This window comes from Hyperolius riggenbachi, chromosome 2, assembly GCF_040937935.1.
Source record: "Hyperolius riggenbachi isolate aHypRig1 chromosome 2, aHypRig1.pri, whole genome shotgun sequence".
NCBI lineage: Eukaryota > Metazoa > Chordata > Amphibia > Anura > Hyperoliidae > Hyperolius > Hyperolius riggenbachi.
Window position 1 is genome coordinate 73,516,594 of NC_090647.1, and position 20,877 is coordinate 73,537,470.

Sequence of the window (20,877 nt, forward strand, 5' to 3'; positions counted from 1 at the left end):
GGTTAAAGGAGTCGGAGACAGGGCCAGTGCACATCAAAAAACGCTAGCGTAAAAACAAATGCTTAGAGCTTTCTATAGTGATTTTTTAAGGAGATTCTAGCCTAGCGATTTTCTAAGTATGCCTAGCGTTTTTTGGAGCTTTTTGGTGTAGCGTTTTTTTATATTTTGCTAAAGTTGAGCTGTAACTGAAAAGCCTCTGTAACAAAAACGTTTGGAAAATCACCCTGATCTAGCGCTTTTCAGAGCAATTTTCCACCTTCCTACTCCTAACATTGAGGCTGAATCGCCTCAAAAATCAGCAAAAATGCTGCTGGACCCACGTTTGCGTTTGGGAAAAAGCACATCGCTCAGGAGTGCTCCATTCCAATCAGATATATTAGCCAAGCGCTTTTCAAAGCACTAGCGTTTTTAAAAACGCTCAAGAAAGCTCTTGGTGTGCACCAGCCCTCAGAGTTGGTGAAAACTGAGGAGTTGGAGTACTGGCTCCACAGCTGTGCAGGCAAGGAAAAGTGCACTTCACTGATTCTGTTAACATGCACGTTTTGCAGACATGCACTACTTGCAGAGCGTTACAATGCCGCATGCCTTTATAGCATAACACACCCGCCAAACATCGCCTTGGTGGTGCATTGCAGTGCAGCAAGCCACGTTACTGAGTGACCGTTATGCCCACAATGCACCACTGTGAGCATAGCCTTAATGTTGTAATCAACACTCACTCTCTTCCAAACTGCTCCCAAAATGCAAGCAAATAATAAAATAAAGTCATTTTTAGACATAATACATTATAAGTGAAATATCCTTCCTGACAAATTATTTTTAAATCTGCAAAATCCATTCTCTGATAGAGATTGCTCGAACCTCATATTTTGGGTCCGAGTACCGCGGACATGAGCTTTTGCAAAAGTCTGCGAACAGGGGGACCGGGCTGACCGCCAAAGACTTTATTGGCAGGTGAAAGGCCGCTGACATTAGCGCTTAATAGCAAAGTCCCCATACATGCTAGAAACACCAAATTTACAGTGTAGGTGGAGGGGGACAGTGACTACAAAAGGAACAAAAAATTGTTGTTGCGATCTTCGCTACAAATTGATTGAAGCTCTCCGCCGCACCGCCCCCACTCACCGTCGCTTCCCTGCCGCACACAGACACAGCTCTAGCTATACTAAGTATAGCTAGAGCTAAAGCATCTTTGAATTTCCTTCCAAGTCTCCCGATTGGTCTATTAACAGACCAATGGGGAGACTTGGAGCCAGAATTCAAAGATGCTTTAACTCTAGCTCTACAAAGTATAGCAGAGGTGCGTCTATCTCCGACTCCCTCCATGGATTTCCTTCTCCTCCCCGTACACTGCACCTATCGCCCCTACCTTCCCTGGCACCTATAGCACCTATCAGGGTGCTCCAGGGTGCCAGGGAAGGTGGGGGCGATAGGTGCAGTGTGCGGGGAGGAGAAGGAAATCCGTGGAGGGAGACAGAGATAGACGCAGGTCTGCTATACTTAGTATAGCTAGAGCTGTGTCTGTGTGCGGCGGGGAGCAGCGGTGTGTGGCGGCGGTGCGGCGAGGAGCTTCAATCAAGCTGTAACGAAGATCACAACATTAGAGGATATTGGTGTGGGAATATTTTCTTAACAGTACAGGTAAGTATTTCTGAAGATCGCAAGATAGAGCATACTGTCGTGGGGCATTACAGAGGATATTGGCGTGGGACCTTTTCCGAGGATATTGGTGTGGGAACATTTTTTTAAAGGTACAGGTAAGTATTTCTGAAGATCGCAAGATAAAGGATACTGTCGTGGGACATTACCGAGGATATTAGCGTGGGACCTTTTCCGAGGATATTGGTGTGGGAACATTTTTTTATTAGTATTTCTGGTTAATTAAGTTTATTAAAGGACTTTATTCGTCGTTGTGTTTGTATTTCATTTAACCCTTTGTGGAAATGGGTATACTCATTTCTCATTTTCTTAAAGGGGACTCCCAGATGCCGCCATGAGCCCCCCCAGGGAGTCGTCACCCCCACCTTCTCCTGGAGCACCGGAGGTGGGGAAGAGTTCCTTGTCCATGGATTGGACAAGGGATTGGGGGGAGGGGAAGGCTTGGCCGCCCCTCTCCCCCAGAGCCCCCCCATACCATGGACCATGCGGCTGGTATAGCTCAGGGTGCGAAGCCCCAGACGGCCGGGGCTCTGCATTCTAGCTATCGTAGCCTGCATGGGGGACAAGGGGCTAAAAACGCTTGGAAGGGGGGACCCCACGTCGTTTTTATTTTATATTTTCCACAATCTGAACATAAAAAAAGGTAAAAAAAAAAAATAGGAAAAGATGCCAGGGATCTTTATACAGCCATACTGGGGCTGTATAGCGATCCGTGGCCAAAGCGTTGCGGCCCCGGAGGGGTTTCCAGGGAGTCAGTACATACTGCATATGGACCCCCTGGAAACCCCATCAGGAAATGCATTGCTGTTTCTTTTGATATATGTAAATTTACACTACCGCTAGGTTTGCTACATTGTCATTTACCGCATTTAAGGCCCCATTCACACTATAAATCGCTAAATGCTTAGGAAAACGCAGAGCTTTTTTCTAGCGTTTTCCAGTGTTTTCCTCCATAGGTTTTTCAGCTTGCAACGAGATAAAAACAAGGAACACCAAGAGCCCCAATAGTGTAATATGTACTGGTAAATGGTTACTAGATATTGTAAATATTAATACTCACAAACCAGGGTTACCATTAGGCAACCACTGTAAAGGCAGGTGGGGAGATTTTCCTGACCCCACTCAGAAATAAGAAGTCGCTGAGAAAAAAGGGGGTTCAACCCTCCACCCAGGGTGGACTCAATATTATGCAGGAGAAAAGAGGCGCCAAAAGGATAAAAGGAAGCTAAATGAGCTTAAAAACCCAATTCTTGGTAAATAGAGGAGGTAGTGGTGGACTTACCTCCTCCAAGTAGACACACAATGACTGTAGTAAAGTCAATATATTTTATTTATGAACTCCAAATATGCAACGCATTTCGCAGGTTTGATCCCGCTTCATCAGGCAATAACAACGGAGCAATAGCATATGTGGTTAGTAGAAGAGCCAGGCACCTCTGTGTGTGTCTACTTGGAGGAGGTAAGTCCACCACTACCTCTTCTATTTACCAAGAATTTGGCTTTAAAGGCAGCTCATTTAGCTTCCTTTTATCCTTTTGGCGCCTCTGTTCTACTGCATAATAGGTTTTTCAGCGTTCTTTCACTGTATGAGATAGTGTTTTTCAGCGTTTTGCAGTGATTTACGTTTAGCTCTCCCATACAGGAAATGGCCGCTAGACAGGAAACAGATGTGTTTTATAGGTAATCTGCTCTGTCTTGTGGGTAATCTGCAATATTTACTGAGGAAAAGCGCTTGAAAAATGCTGAGGATTGTGAACAGCCCAGCGCTTTTGGGGCGATTTTGAAGCACTCCTATCTTTAATATTGAAGCGCTAATCGCTCAAAATCGCTCAGAAATGGTGCAGGCTACAAGTTTGCGTTTCAGCTAATCGCTGAAAAACGCAAAATGCTTAAATGAGAACAGATACATAGACTTAACATTGCACAAGCGCTTTTCAAAATTGATTTTCTCAAAAACTATAAAGTATTTTTGAAAAAAAAAAAACAGTGACTGCATATCATCAGGGGCACTCTGCATATTACAGGGGGAACCAGTGACTGCATATCATCAGGGGCACTCTGCATATTACAGGGGGAACCAGTGACTGCATATCATCAGGGGCACTCTGCACATTGCAGGGGTAACCAGTGACTGCATATCATCAGGGGCACTCTGCATATTACAGGGGGGAAAAAGTGACTGCATATCATCAGATGGACTCTGCATATTACAGGGGGAACCAGTAACTGCATATCATCAGGTGCACTCTGCATATTACAGGAGGAACCAGTGACCGCATATCATCAGGGGGACTCTGCATATTACAGGGGGAACCAGTAACTGCATATCATCAGGGGCACTCTGCAGATTACAGGAGGAACCAGTGACTGCATATCATCAGGGGCACTCTGCATATTACAGGAGGAACCAGTGACTGCATATCATCAGGGGCACTCTGCATATTACAGGGGGAACCAGTGACTGCATATCATCAGGGGCGCTCTGCATAATACAGGGAGTAACCAGTAACTGCATATCATCAGGTGCACTTTGCATGATACAGGGGGAACCAGTGATAGCATATCATCAGGGGCACTCTGCATATTACAGGAGGAATCAGTGACAGCATATCATCAGGGGCACTCTGCATATTACAGGGGGAACCAGTGAATGCATATAATCAGGGGCACTCTGCATATTACAGGGGGGAACCGATGACTGCATATCATCAGGGGCACTCTGCATATTACAGGGGGGAAAAAGTGACTGCATATCATCAGATGGACTCTGCATATTACAGGGGGAACCAGTAACTGCATATCATAAGGTGCACTCTGCATATTACAGGAGGAACCAGTGACCGCATATCATCAGGGGGACTCTGCATATTACAGGGGGAACCAGTAACTGCATATCATCAGGGGCACTCTGCAGATTACAGGAGGAACCAGTGACTGCATATCATCAGGGGCACTCTGCATATTACAGGAGGAACCAGTGACTGCATATCATCAGGGGCACTCTGCATATTACAGGGGGAACCAGTGACTGCATATCATCAGGGGCGCTCTGCATAATACAGGGAGTAACCAGTAACTGCATATCATCAGGTGCACTTTGCATGATACAGGGGGAACCAGTGATAGCATATCATCAGGGGCACTCTGCATATTACAGGGGGAATCAGTGACAGCATATCATCAGGGGCACTCTGCATATTACAGGGGGAACCAGTGAATGCATATAATCAGGGGCACTCTGCATATTACAGGGGGGAACCGATGACTGCATATCATCAGGGGCACTCTGTATATTGCAAGGGTAACCAGTGACTCCATATCATCAGGGGCACTCTGCATATTACAGGGGAAACCAGTGACTGCATATCATCAGGGGCACTCTGCATATTACAGGGGGAACCAGTGACTGCATATCATCAGGGGCACTCTGCACATTGCAGGGGTAACCAGTGACTGCATATCATCAGGGGCACTCTGCATATTACAGGGGGGAAAAAGTGACTGCATATCATCAGATGGACTCTGCATATTACAGGGGGAACCAGTAACTGCATATCATAAGGTGCACTCTGCATATTACAGGAGGAACCAGTGACCGCATATCATCAGGGGGACTCTGCATATTACAGGGGGAACCAGTAACTGCATATCATCAGGGGCACTCTGCAGATTACAGGAGGAACCAGTGACTGCATATCATCAGGGGCACTCTGCATATTACAGGAGGAACCAGTGACTGCATATCATCAGGGGCACTCTGCATATTACAGGGGGAACCAGTGACTGCATATCATCAGGGGCGCTCTGCATAATACAGGGAGTAACCAGTAACTGCATATCATCAGGTGCACTTTGCATGATACAGGGGGAACCAGTGATAGCATATCATCAGGGGCACTCTGCATATTACAGGGGGAATCAGTGACAGCATATCATCAGGGGCACTCTGCATATTACAGGGGGAACCAGTGAATGCATATAATCAGGGGCACTCTGCATATTACAGGGGGGAACCGATGACTGCATATCATCAGGGGCACTCTGCATATTACAGGGGGAACCAATGACTGCATATCATCAGGGGCACTCTGCATATTGCAAGGGTAACCAGTGACTCCATATCATCAGGGGCACTCTGCATATTACAGGGGAAACCAGTGACTGCATATCATCAGGGGCACTCTGCATATTACAGGGGGAACAAGTGACTGCATATCATCAAGGGGACTCTGCATATTAAAGGGGAAACCAGTGACTGCATATCATCAGGGGCACTCTGCATATTACAGGAGGAACCAGTGACTGCATATCATCAGGGGCACTCTGCATATTACAGGGGGAACCAGTGACTGCTTATCATCAGGTACACTCTGCATATTACAGGGGGAACCAGTAACTGCATATCATCAGGGGCACTCTGCATATTACAGGAGGAACCAGTGACTGCATATCATCAGGGGCACTCTGCATATTACAGGGGGAACCAGTGACTGCATATCATCAGGGGCGCTCTGCATAATACAGGGGGTAATCAGTAACTGCATATCATCAGGTGCACTTTGCATGATACAGGGGGAACCAGTGATAGCATATCATCAGGGGCACCCTGCATATTACAGGGGGAACCAGTGACAGCATATCATCAGGGGCATTCTGCATATCACAGGGGGAACCAGTGACTGCATATCATCAGGGGCACTCTGCATATTACAGGGGGGAACCGATGACTGCATATCATCAGGGGCACTCTGCATATTGCAGGGGTAACCAGTGACTGCATATCATCAGGGGCACTCTGCATATTACAGGAGGAAGGAGGAAACCCTGCGGGACCACCACAAAAGAGGGTGAGATGGCGTCAGGGGACTTCTGGTCGAAAGTACTGGAGGAAGAAGTAACCACTTCTTCCAGGGGTGAGAATGACCTACAGATTATCAATATTTCTGGTATTGAACTTCCTGAGGGTTGTGATTCCCTTCTAAAGAAGGGTTTAAATTTTTCTGTAAGTTGTGACTTTGACAAATTCCAATTTGAAGTGGACTGGTATAAAGCCATTAGAAGGCTCAATATCTCTACCTTCCATTTCAAGGGAAGCCCAAAGGCAACTCCACTTATATGTAGCCCTAATAATTTGGGCTTTTCTGTACCTAATACTGGTTTAGATCTGCAGGTGTTTAACGATCTGGTATCACTTCTACGGGAAAATGAGGAACACCAAGTAGAGAGTGAAATGGGGTCTGCCGCGGAAGAAGCGCGACTACCATTTATTCCCTGCAGGTCTACCAGAGACTTCCCCCCTACCCCTGGATCTGATATAGATCTGTTTGACAAGGTTGCACAGGGTGATCTTAAAGCTCTGATCTACCCTAAAGTAACACAAAATCTGACAAACAAAGAGATGTCAGCCTTGAAATGGCTCAGTAAGAATGATCAAATTGTGCTAAAAAAAGCCGACAAAGGCGGCAACCTCATGGTAATGTCAAGGGAGGGGTACCTACGGGAGGCTTTAAGACAACTTGAGGGAGTGGAGGGGTTCTATGAAAAGTTGCGGGGAGACCCTACACAGCAGTACAAAAAGTTATTAACCACTCTCTTGAGAAAGGGAGTGGAAGCTGGGTGGTTAACCCGCAAACTTGGTGAGGGCCTCCTCCCCGATTTCCCCAAGAAGCCCGTTTGGTACTTTCTCCCTAAGGTTCACAAAAGTCTGGAAAACCCTCCGGGGCGGCCAATTGTGTCAGCTAGGGGCTCAGTGACAGAGCCCCTGTCCAAATATTTGGACTTTTTGTTGAGGCCATTTCTTGAGAGGGTCCCTTCTCACCTGGCTGACACCTTGGCCGCCTTGAGATTGCTACCGACCATACAATGGGAAAAACACTACAGTCTGGTTTCAATCGATGTCGAAAGCCTGTATACCAGAATCCCCCAGGACAAGGGGGTGAAGGCCATTGAGACCTTCCTCATCGAACAGGGGAAGGATGAGCGGTGGGCATTGTTTGTGGGCGAGTGCCTAATGTTTGTACTCGCCCATAACTCCTTTCTGTTCAATAACCAATGGTACAGGCAATCCTCTGGCGTGGCGATGGGGACATCGGTGGCCCCTACCTTTGCCAACCTTTTTCTGGCACATTGGGAGGCGGAGTATGTTTACTCGGCCTCGAATCCCTATCGTCACGCCATTGGATCTTGGCATCGTTACATAGACGATGTGATGATGGTATGGACTGGAGGAGAAGAACAGTTCCATGATTTTGTGAACTGGCTAAACACCAATGAGTTGAACATGAGATTTACAGGGGTATGGGGAGGTCAAAGTTTAGAGTTTCTCGACCTGACTCTATATGTGGAGGGGAATAGGGTACTGTCAAAAGGCTATCGGAAGTCCACTGCAACAAACTCCCTATTATCCTACTCTAGCTACCATCCGAAACATGTCTTGGATGGGATACCCTACAGTCAATTCTTGCGTCTAAAACGCAACAATAGTAAGCAAGAGGATTACCTGGAACAGAGTAAGGAGTTGGCAAGGAGGTTCTTAGATCGAGGATACCCCCCTCCATTATTGATGGAGGCCTTTAATAAAGCTAATATGAAAACAAGGGGGGACCTCCTCAAGAAAAAGAAAAATAATAGAAACAACTTACAGGACATGGACCAACCTAGGGGAGCTGGAAATAAGGTCCCTTTTATCTTTAACTACTCACCCATGGCCTCAAAGATAAAAGAGGTGGTCAATAAACATTGGAGTGATCTTAAGTCCAACCCTACGTGGGGGGAGACCCTAAGTGAACGACCGCTGGTCACCTTCCGCCGGGCTCGCACTATTGGCGACTGGGTGGTTAACAGTGAATTCTCGACCAAAAAAGAACCTAATTGGCTTACAACTATGAGACCTGCTGGTAACTATCGGTGTCTGAATTGTACCCATTGCCATCAGTTCATTCCAGGTAAAACAATTTCCCTGGGAGGACATATAGTACCAGTTACTGACTTTATACAGTGTGGTTCAAAGTTTGCTGTATATGTAGTGATCTGTCCCTGCGGAAGATTTTATGTGGGGGAAACAACTAGGCCAATTAAGCAACGCTTTCAAGAACACTATAAATCAATTGAAACCGGAAAGGGGGCAGGGAGACTCATATCTCATGTAAGAGAGATTCATGGGGGGAATGCTGATTGCTTACGATTTTGTGGCCTGAAAATTGTGGAGACCCCACACAGAGGCGGAAATAGGGAACTTTGTTTGCGCAGAGAGGAAGCAAGGCTCATCTCACAAACTGGGGCATGCGGGAGATTGGGACTTAATGAACGCAACGAATTATGGTGCTTTCTGGACAAGCACTGAATCTTAATGTCTCTAAATTAACCTGATTGTGTTAATGCCTTTTGTCGTTTCCTTCTTTTTCTTCTCTTCCCCTTTTTCTTCCCCCCATTTGTGCGTGTGTTTTTCTTCTCCCCTCTCTCCTCCTCTGTTCCCCCCTTTGTTCTAATTCTCCCCCCCCCCTTTTCCTCCCCTCCCCTTTTTTCCTTTTCCTTTCCTTTCCCTTTTTTTTTTTTTTTTTTTTCTTCTCTCCCCTCCCTCCCAGTTGGTAATTTCCTTCTTGGATGTTCCGCTGTCCTACCTCTATTCCTTGAACATTTACCTCCTTAGGCAGTGGTGTAACTCTGGAATGTTGGCTCCCTGTTGCTAAGGTGGGCTCTTTAAAGTGGGGATCTGCACTCAGAAATCTCTGTGGGTGGCTGCTAGTAGGGGTTCCCCTTAGCCTTCCCTCGATCCTACCGGACTGTTATCCCCTTTAGGGAAATATTGATCCGGAGGTATTCTTTAATCTTTGATATTTAATTGGGTTCCGTTTTGAAGTGTTAGCTATTTCTTAAATGAACTTTGTGTAATTAAGATGCTTTTCTCATCCCCTCAGATGCTGTGATTCTATGCTGTATATAAGATTATATGTTTTCGCTATATTGATTTTAACGCTTCTTGTCTATTTGTTTATGTTGTAGGCACGCCGTGCTTCAGGACTGGTCGCCTAGACAACTAGACGCCAGCCTGTACCCCTCACCGATACCGCTGCGCAGGACGGAAGGAGGGGAAGAGAAGGGTGAGTCACCTGACTCCCTGTGGACCAATTAGGTTCTTTGTACTGGACGCTCCCGAAAGGGAGGCGTCAGGAACCCTCTGGACGAATCAGGCACTGCCTGTTAGACGCTCCCGAAAGGGTGACGTTAGGACTTGCCTGCCAATCAGCGGCTCGGGGCGGTGCGCTCTGCACAGGGCGCGCGCTCGGCGGTGGGGCGTTTCAGAAGTGCGGTAAGCCCATCTACATCTATCTTTAAATGTATAAATGTCGCCTGTTGTCACTGTATATGTTGTTGTTGCCTCTGAAGAAGCAGATTTATCTGTGAAACGGCTGTTAGGCCTTGCAATTTTCTGTCAGGAATCTTGGGGAAGGAATAAAGGAGTTTATGCATCACATGTGCTGGCTGGTGCCCGGATCTCTGTTTGCTCTCTTTGCTACAATTGAACCTGGTTTGTTCCGGAGGCACGGCCCACAACCCCTGTTACCCCCTTGGGGCTGCCTTCCAGTGCATTTAGTGCCACCCTACGTGTTTGTTTCTTTTTTGCCATATTACAGTAGGAACCAGTGACTGCATATCATCAGGGGCACTCTGCATATTACAGGGGGAACCAGTGACTGCATATCATCAGGGGCACTCTGCATATTACAGGAGGAACCAGTGACTGCATATCATCAGGGGCACTCTGCATATTGCAAGGGTAACCAGTGACTCCATATCATCAGGGGCACTCTGCATATTACAGGGGAAACCAGTGACTGCATATCATCAGGGGCACTCTGCATATTACAGGGGGAACAAGTGACTGCATATCATCAAGGGGACTCTGCATATTAAAGGGGAAACCAGTGACTGCATATCATCAGGGGCACTCTGCATATTACAGGAGGAACCAGTGACTGCATATCATCAGGGGCACTCTGCATATTACAGGGGGAACCAGTGACTGCTTATCATCAGGTACACTCTGCATATTACAGGGGGAACCAGTAACTGCATATCATCAGGGGCACTCTGCATATTACAGGAGGAACCAGTGACTGCATATCATCAGGGGCACTCTGCATATTACAGGGGGAACCAGTGACTGCATATCATCAGGGGCGCTCTGCATAATACAGGGGGTAATCAGTAACTGCATATCATCAGGTGCACTTTGCATGATACAGAGGGAACCAGTGATAGCATATCATCAGGGGCACCCTGCATATTACAGGGGGAACCAGTGACAGCATATCATCAGGGGCATTCTGCATATCACAGGGGGAACCAGTGACTGCATATCATCAGGGGCACTCTGCATATTACAGGGGGGAACCGATGACTGCATATCATCAGGGGCACTCTGCATATTGCAGGGGTAACCAGTGACTGCATATCATCAGGGGCACTCTGCATATTACAGGAGGAACCAGTGACTGCATATCATCAGGGGCACTCTGCATATTACAGGGGGAACCAGTGACTGCATATCATCAGGGGCACTCTGCATATTACAGGAGGAACCAGTGACTGCATATCATCAGGGGCACTCTGCATATTACAGGGGGAACCAGTGACTGCATATCATCAGGGGCACTCTGCATATTACAGGGGGAACCAGTGACTGCATATCATCAGGGGCACTCTGCATATTAATGGGGGGAACCAGTAACTGCATATCATCAGGGGCACTCTGCATATTACAGGAGGAACCAGTGACTGCATATCATCAGGGGCACTCTGCATATTACAGGAGGAACCAGTGACTGCATACCATCAGGGGCACTCTGCATATTACAGGGGGGAACCGATGACTGCATATCATCAGGGGCACTCTGCATATTACAGGGGGAACCAGTGACTGCATATCATCGGGGGCACTCTGCATATTACAGGGGGAACCAGTAACTGCATATCATCAGGGGCACTCTGCATATTACAGGAGGAACCAGTGACTGCATATCATCAGGGGTACTCTGCATATTACAGGGTGAGCCAGTGATTGCATATCATCAGGGGCGCTCTGCATAATACAGGAGGAACCAGTGACTGCATATAATCAGGGGCACTCTGCATATTACAGGGGGGAACCGATTACTGCATATCATCAGGGGCACTCTGCATATTACAGGGGAAACCAGTGACTGCATATCATCAGGGGCAATCTGCATTTTACAGGGGGGAACCGATGACTGCATATCATCACGGGCACTCTGCATATTACAGGGGGAAACCAGTGACTGCATATCATCACGGGCACTCTGCATATTACAGGGGGAACCAGTGACTGCATATCATCAGGGGCACTCTGCATATTACAGGGGGGAACCGATAACTGCATATCATCAGGGGCACTCTGCATATTACAGGAGGAACCAGTGACTGCATACCATCAGGGGCACTCTGCATATTACAGGAGGAACCAGTGACTGCATACCATCAGGGGCACTCTGCATATTACAGGGGGGAACCGATGACTGGATATCATTAGGGGCACTCTGCATATTACAGGGGGAACCAGTGACTGCATATCATCAGGTGCACTCTGAAAATTACAGGAGGAACCAGTGACTGCATATCATCAGGTGCACTCTGAAAATTACAGGAGGAACCAGTGACTGCATATCATCAGGGGCACTCTGCATATTACAGGGGAAACCAGTGACTGCATATCATCAGGGGCACTCTGCATATTACAGGGGAACCAGTGACTGCATATCATCAGGGGCACTCTGCATATTACAGGGGGAACCAGTGACTGCATATCATCAGGGGCACTCTGCATATTACAGGGGGAACCAGTGACTGCATATCATCAGGGGCACTCTGCATATTACAGGGGGGAACCGATGACTGCATATCATCAGGGGCACTCTGCATATTACAGGGGGAACCAGTGACTGCATATCATCAGGGGCACTCTGCATAATACAGGGGGCAACCGATGACTGCATATCATCAGGGGCACTCTGCACATTACAGGGGGAACCAGTAACTGCATATCCTCAGGGGCACTCTGCATAATACAGGAGGAACCAGGGACTGCATATCATCAGGGGCACTCTGCATATTACAGGGGGGAACTGATGACTGCATATCATCAGGGGCACGCTGCATATTACAGGTGGAGCCAGTGACTGCATATCATCAGGGGCACTCTGCATATTACAGGGGGAACAAGTAACTGCATATCATCAGGGGCACTCTGCATAATACAGGGGGAACCAGTGACTGCATACCATCAGAGGCACTCTGCATATTAGAGGGGAACCAGTGCCTGCATATCATCAGGGGCACTCTGCATAATACAGGGGTAACCAGAGACTGCATATCATGAGGGCACTCTGCATATTACAGGGGGAACCAGTGACTGCATATCATCAGGGGCACTCTGCATAATACAGAGGTAACCAGTAACTGCATATCATTAGGTGCACTTTGCATAATACAGGGGGAACCAGTGACAGCATATCATCAGGGGCACTCTGCATATTACAGGAGGAACCAGTGACTGCATATCATCAGGGGCACTCTGCATATTACAGAGCGAACCAGTGACCGCATATCATCAGGGGCACTCTGCATATTACAGGAGGAACCAGTGACTGCATATCATCAGGGAACTCTGCATAATACAGGAGGAACCAGTGACTGCATAGCATCAGGGGCACTCTGCAAAATACTGGAGGTGGAGGAACCAGTGACTGCATATCATCAGGGGCACTCTGCATATTACAGGCGGAAGCAGTGACTGCATATCATCAGGGCACTCTGCATAATACAGGGGGAACCAGTGACTGCATATCATGAGGGGCACTCTGCATATTACAGGGGGGAACCAGTGACTGCATATCATCAGGGCACTCTGCATAATACAGGAGGAACCAGTGACTGCATATCATGAGGGGCACTCTGCATAATACAGGGGGAACCAGTGACTGCATATCATCAGGGGCACTCTGCATATTACAGGGGGAACCGATGACTGCATATCATCAGGGGCACTCTGCATATTACAGGCGGAACCAGTGACTGCATTTCATCAGGGGCACTCTGCTTATTACAGGGGGGAGCCAATGACTGCATATTATCAGGGGCACTCTGCATATTACAGGGGGAACCGATGACTGCAAATCATCAGGGGCACTCTGCATATTACAGGGGGAACCAGTGACTGCATATCATCAGGGGCACTCTGCATATTACAGGGGGGAACCGATGACTGCATATCATCAGGGGCACTCTGCATATTACGGGGGAACCAGTAACTGCATATCATCATGGGCACTCTGCATAATACAGGAGGAACCAGTGACTGCATATCATCAGGGGTACTCTGCATATTACAGGGGGAACCAGTGACTGCATATCATCAGGGGCACTCTGCATAATACAGGGGTAACCAGTAACTGCATATCATCCGGTGCACTTTGCATAATACAGAGGGAACCAGTGGCAGCATATCATCAGGGGCACTCTGCATAATACAGGAGGAATCAGTGACTGCATATCATCAGGGCACTCTGCATAATACAGGAGGAACCAGTGACTGCATATCATCAGGGGCACTCTGCATATTACAGGGGAAACCAGTGACTGCATATCATCAGGGGCACTCTGCATATTACAGGGGAACCAGTGACTGCATATCATCAGGGCACTCTGCATAATACAGGAGGAACCAGTGACTGCATATCATCAGGGGCACTCTGCATATTACAGGGGAAACCAGTGACTGCATATCATCAGGGGCACTCTGCATATTACAGGGGAAACTAGTGACTGCATATCATGAGGGGCACTCTGCATATTACAGGGGGGAACCAGTAACTGCATATCATCAGGGGCAATCTGCACATTACAGGGGTAACCAGTGACTGCATATCATCAGGGCCACTCTGCATAATACAGGAGGAACCAGGGACTGCATATCATCAGGGGCACTCTGCATATTACAGGGGGGAACTGATGACTGCATATCATCAGGGGCACTCTGCATATTACAAAGGAACCAGTGACTGCATATCATCAGGGGCACTCTGCATATTACAGGGGGGGAACTGATGACTGCATATCATCAGATGCACTCTGCATTTTACAGGGGGAACAAGTAACTGCATATCATCAGGGGCACTCTGCATAATACAGGGGGGGAACGGATGACTGCATATCATCAGGGGCACTCTGCATATTACAGGGGAAACCAGTGACTGCATATCATCAGGGACACTCTGCATATTACAGGGGGAACCAGTGACTGCATATCATCAGGGACACTCTGCATATTACAGGGGAACCAGTGACTGCATATCATCAGGGGCGCTCTGCATAATACAGGGGTAACCAGTGACTGCATATCATCAGGGGCACTCTGCATATTACAGGGGGAACCGATGACTGCATATCATCAGGGGCACTCTGCATATTACAGACGGAACCAGTGACTGCATATCATCAGGGGCACTCTGCTTATTACAGGGGGGAGCCAATGACTGCATATCATCAGGGGCACTCTGCATATTACAGGGGGAACCGATGACTGCATATCATCAGGGGCACTCTGCATATTACAGGGGGAACCAGTGACTGCATATCATCAGGGGCACTCTGCATTTTACAGGGGGGAACCGATGACTGCATATCATCAGGGGCACTCTGCATAATACAGGGGTAACCAGTAACTGCATATCATCCGGTGCACTTTGCATAATACAGAGGGAACCAGTGGCAGCATATCATCAGGGGCACTCTGCATAATACAGGAGGAATCAGTGACTGCATATCATCAGGGCACTCTGCATAATACAGGAGGAACCAGTGACTGCATATCATCAGGGGCACTCTGCATATTACAGGGGAAACCAGTGACTGCATATCATCAGGGGCACTCTGCATATTACAGGGGAACCAGTGACTGCATATCATCAGGGCACTCTGCATAATACAGGAGGAACCAGTGACTGCATATCATCAGGGGCACTCTGCATATTACAGGGGAAACCAGTGACTGCATATCATCAGGGGCACTCTGCATATTACAGGGGAAACTAGTGACTGCATATCATGAGGGGCACTCTGCATATTACAGGGGGGAACCAGTAACTGCATATCATCAGGGGCAATCTGCACATTACAGGGGTAACCAGTGACTGCATATCATCAGGGCCACTCTGCATAATACAGGAGGAACCAGGGACTGCATATCATCAGGGGCACTCTGCATATTACAGGGGGGAACTGATGACTGCATATCATCAGGGGCACTCTGCATATTACAAAGGAACCAGTGACTGCATATCATCAGGGGCACTCTGCATATTACAGGGGGGGAACTGATGACTGCATATCATCAGATGCACTCTGCATTTTACAGGGGGAACAAGTAACTGCATATCATCAGGGGCACTCTGCATAATACAGGGGGGGGAACGGATGACTGCATATCATCAGGGGCACTCTGCATATTACAGGGGAAACCAGTGACTGCATATCATCAGGGACACTCTGCATATTACAGGGGGAACCAGTGACTGCATATCATCAGGGACACTCTGCATATTACAGGGGAACCAGTGACTGCATATCATCAGGGGCGCTCTGCATAATACAGGGGTAACCAGTGACTGCATATCATCAGGGGCACTCTGCATATTACAGGGGAAACCAGTGACTGCATATCATCAGGCGCACTCTGCATATTACAGGGGAAGCCAGTGACTGCATATCATCAGGGGCGCTCTGCATAATACAGGAGGAACCAGTGACTGCATATCATCAGGGGCACTCTGCATATTACAGGGGAAACCAGTGACTGCATATCATTAGGGACACTCTGCATATTACAGGGGGAACCAGTGACTGCATATCATCAGGGACACTCTGCATATTACAGGGGAAACCAGTGACTGCATATCATCAGGGGTGCTATGCACATTAAAGGGGGGGCAGTGACTGCATATCATCAGGGGTGCTATGCATATTACAGGTGCAGCCAGTGACTGCACATGGGGGGGGGGGGGGTGCTCTGAAGCCACAGCACTGCTGCGCATGGTTTACAGACTGCTGGGAATAAGAGCATCTCTGTAAGAAACAGCCTTATGGGAACAACATCAGTAATAGAATATAAGTACATTATTGATCAGGCCTGTAGCACAACCCAAATGACATCCCTCTAGTGTGGTCTTTGGGGACCAACTAACCATTGCACACAATGTGGCTGGATCTTACAGACATGACCCACCTTTCAAAAATAATGCATAGCAGTTCACTAAAAAGTGTAAGATGCATGGAAGGTTCCCAGATGTTTCTATCTCTGCTTCTCTTCCCTCAAGTACATTTGGGGTACTTTCAGGCCAGGTTCATACATAAATCTGCTTATTTCCGGTCCAATCCAGTACTCTCCTGTCCTGTGTTAAATTCCCTAGATTGATATTACTGGTTTAGTGGACAATTTTTGCATTAACCTCCTTGCCGGTTATCCCGAACACAGTTCGGGGTAACCTGCGCAGGAGGATTTCTCAGGCCCCGCTTTGCTAGCTGCTTGTAACTTGCGATCGCCGCCGCTCGCCGCCGATTCGCCGCTACCCGCCGCGCCGAGCCGCCCCCTCCCGCCCCAGACCCCTGCGCAGCCTGGCCAATCAGTGCCAGGCAGCGCTAAGGGGCGGATCGGGGTTCCCTCTGACGTCACGACGTCCATGACGTCGGTGACGTCATCCCGCCCGGTCGCCATGGCGACCGGGGAAGCCCTGCAAGAAATCCCGTTCTCAACGGGATTTCTTGCATACTCTGATCGCCGAAGGCGATCGGAGTAGGTAGGGGGATGCCGCCGCTCAGCGGCTATCATGTAGCGAGCCCTTGGCTCGCTACATGATTTAAAAAAAAAAAAAAAGTGCGGCGCTGCCTCCTTGCCGGATTTTTTAGACCGGCAAGGAGGTTAAAGAACAACTATCAATAAGCAAGTGTTCTTATGCTGCAATGTACAAGTAATGTCAAAGTATTTTTTAATAGTTGTGTAAGCGTGTTTCATCTTAAAAATTGGAGCCAAAAGCTGTACTTTGGTTTATGTAGATTATAGCTGTATCCATTAGCAGAGGTGATTCTTTTTTTATTTGAAATGTAACATCACAGCCAGTGCTGGTCTCTCCATCTCTCAGAAGACTACAGACGATATTTCTTTGATAGTAGAGAAAAAACTTTTGTGTGTGAAACCTGACACCAAGGCAGGATGTCTACATAAAATGCTTACTAGCAGATAAGACATATATTTCTTTCTGCTAAGTGCTGCACACCAGTTCTGCTCAGACACTTCAGCTTTCCCTGAAAGCCTCATGTTTATACAGCTAACTCACAGAAAAAATGAGCAGCTAGTGAGACCTGCTGTCACATACAAAAGCTGAAATGTACACACAGGGTTAACAGATGTAGGACGAGGGATTCTCCCTCTCCACTCATGATTCACTAATCTGATGCCTGTCCACAACACCCATCAATGAGACACTTTTAAAACATTAAAGGAAGAGATAAGCAGGAGAAGCTATCCAGCAGTACTTAGGAACACCTACAAAAGCTATCATCATCCCAGTTTAAAATACATGTTTATTGTGTTGCCCTTTAAACAATTTAGATGTACATACAAGAAACTTCTCAAGCTAAGCAAGAATCAAATATGTACACATTATGGAGCACATAGACCTATAGCGCACAGTCTGACCAATCACAAAGGTTCCTGTTTCAGCAAACCTGATGGGGAACACAATGTTTAACATGTTTAAAATCTTTTCTCCCCATGATTTACATTATGAAATTTATCACAGGTGGTGACATCTTTACTGCTGGCAGGTGCATCACTGTGGAACGTTTGTTTACAATATGTTCCAAAGTCAGTAGAAATAAAATGTGGTTAATCAGAATGCTCTGGAGGAAAATTCTACATAATAAACTGCCAACGCTAAACATCATTACGAGGGTAAGGTTACCTACCAATAAACAACAATATATAGACAGAGGAAGTGTTTCTGATGTTGCAACCAGGATACATAGGCCTTGATTCACTAACCGGCACTAAGCCGGTTAGTGTGCCTTATCACTTAGTGGGCACAAACTACAGCGCTAACCTCATCTGAGGTTAGTGTGCCTTATCTGAGGTTAGTGTGCCTTATCTGAGGTTAGTGTGCCTTATCTGAGTTAGTGCGCCTTATCTGAGGTTAGTGTGCCTTATCTGAGTTAGTGTGCCTTATCTGAGGTTAGTGTGCCTTATCTGAACTTAGTGCCTCTTAAGTAGCTTTGTGCACACTAAAAGATGCACAAAGCTACATCGCGCACTGCACCGCACACAGTGTAATGCATCGATCTTTGAGCGCGGTGCAATGATAACGTCGCACCCGCTATACTGTATATGATGCGACCATAAGGTTGCATAGGATGCGACGATAATGGTGCACTGATGCGCCATTTAGGTTCCATCCTGTACAGTCTAGCGGTTGCAATGTTATCGTGCAGTGCGCGATGTAGCTTTGTGTATCTTTTAGTGTGCACAAAGCTACTTAAGGGGCACTAAGTTCAGATAAGTCACACTAACTCAGATAAGGCACACTAACTCAGATAAGGCACACTAACCTCAGATAAGGCACACTAACTTCAGATAAGGCACACTAACTCAGATAAGGGACACTAACCTCAGATAAGGCACACTAACCGGCTTAGCGCCGGTTAGTGAATCAAGCCCATAATGTAAAAGTGTTTTTTTTAATAATTTACTACTTTTTACTATATGTCACTGCAGTGTCTCTTTAAAGGAACACTCTAAGGACCAAATACAATTAGTCCTAGTTGTTTGTGCAGCAATATATTGAGGCAGGAAACACACGTGACAGTGCGGTTCCCCCATGACTCTCAAGATTTTCCACAGGTGATGGAATACATTGTAATTACAAATGGGTGCATAAAAAGTAGAATGCTGGCTGTTTTAAAATGGTGGGGAAAACGTAAACACAGGACATAAACAAATGAGAATGAATATGAGCTCCATGAATGGGCCATTGACTATAATGGTCAGTGAAGCAGTGTGTGTTTTGCTATACATGCAAAACATGCACGGAACTGCACATGTGTCACCTGCCTGAATGTTACGGCAATATTACAAAAAAAATCGAAATACATTTCTTTCCATTTCCCTCCTTGATATTTGGATTAGTTCTGGATTTTAGTGTCTAATTGTGGTGCAAAGCTTTCTGCTTTTAGACTCTACAATTCAGATCTGATCAAACTCCAGAGAACCCCCCCAGTTTAGGCATCCACTCCCACCCCCAGAACTCACCTCTCTGGGGTCTAGACCAGCACTGCATTTATTCCTCCTGTCCTCCGGGGGTGCTCTATCTCTATGGTGAGATCATCGTCTGTTGTCATGAGACAGACGCCGATCTCACCAAAGAGATCAAGCGTCTTGGAGGACACGGAGGAGACTGTCCAGATCACTGGGAAGTGAGTATTGAATGCTGTTCCACTGCTCTCTCTGCAGTAGCTCGCCTGGCGGTAGTCACCACCTCAGGCTTGTAATTACCACTAGCAGCATGTTCGGGTCACCTCGAGCCTGGGTCGGGAATACCGCTAGGGAGGTTAAGAGAATAGAACCTTGGAGGATGCAGCGCCCTGAGAGGTGTCACTGATTTCTTGCTGTGCTGCCTTGGCTGATATTTTGGTTAGAGCTATGGGTGGAGAAACATCTCTCCATTCCTACCCATCTATGGATCACATCTTTTAAAATAACATATAATATGCATAACCAAGGGAGGACTGGCTGTTATTATTTTGCTGCTGGACTAGTAAAACCAGCACATGTCTAGTCTACATTATATGCATAAATACTGTCTGCTAAAAGATTTCAGTTTTTTGTCTTTAAGATATACTTTAAGCATATGTCAGGCAGGCAGGGTGTTATAGCTGCAGCCAATATCTTCAGAATTGGTCATAGCTCCCGCTTTGTGGTACGGATGCGAGACAGACAAGCCTGGTTTAAAGGGGAACTGAAGAGAGAGGTATATGGAGGCTGTCATGTTTATTTCCTTTTAATCAATACCAGTTGCCTGGCAGCCCTGCTGGTCTATTTCTCTGCAGTAGTATCTGATTAAAACCAGAAACAAGCATGCAGCTAGTCTTGTCAGA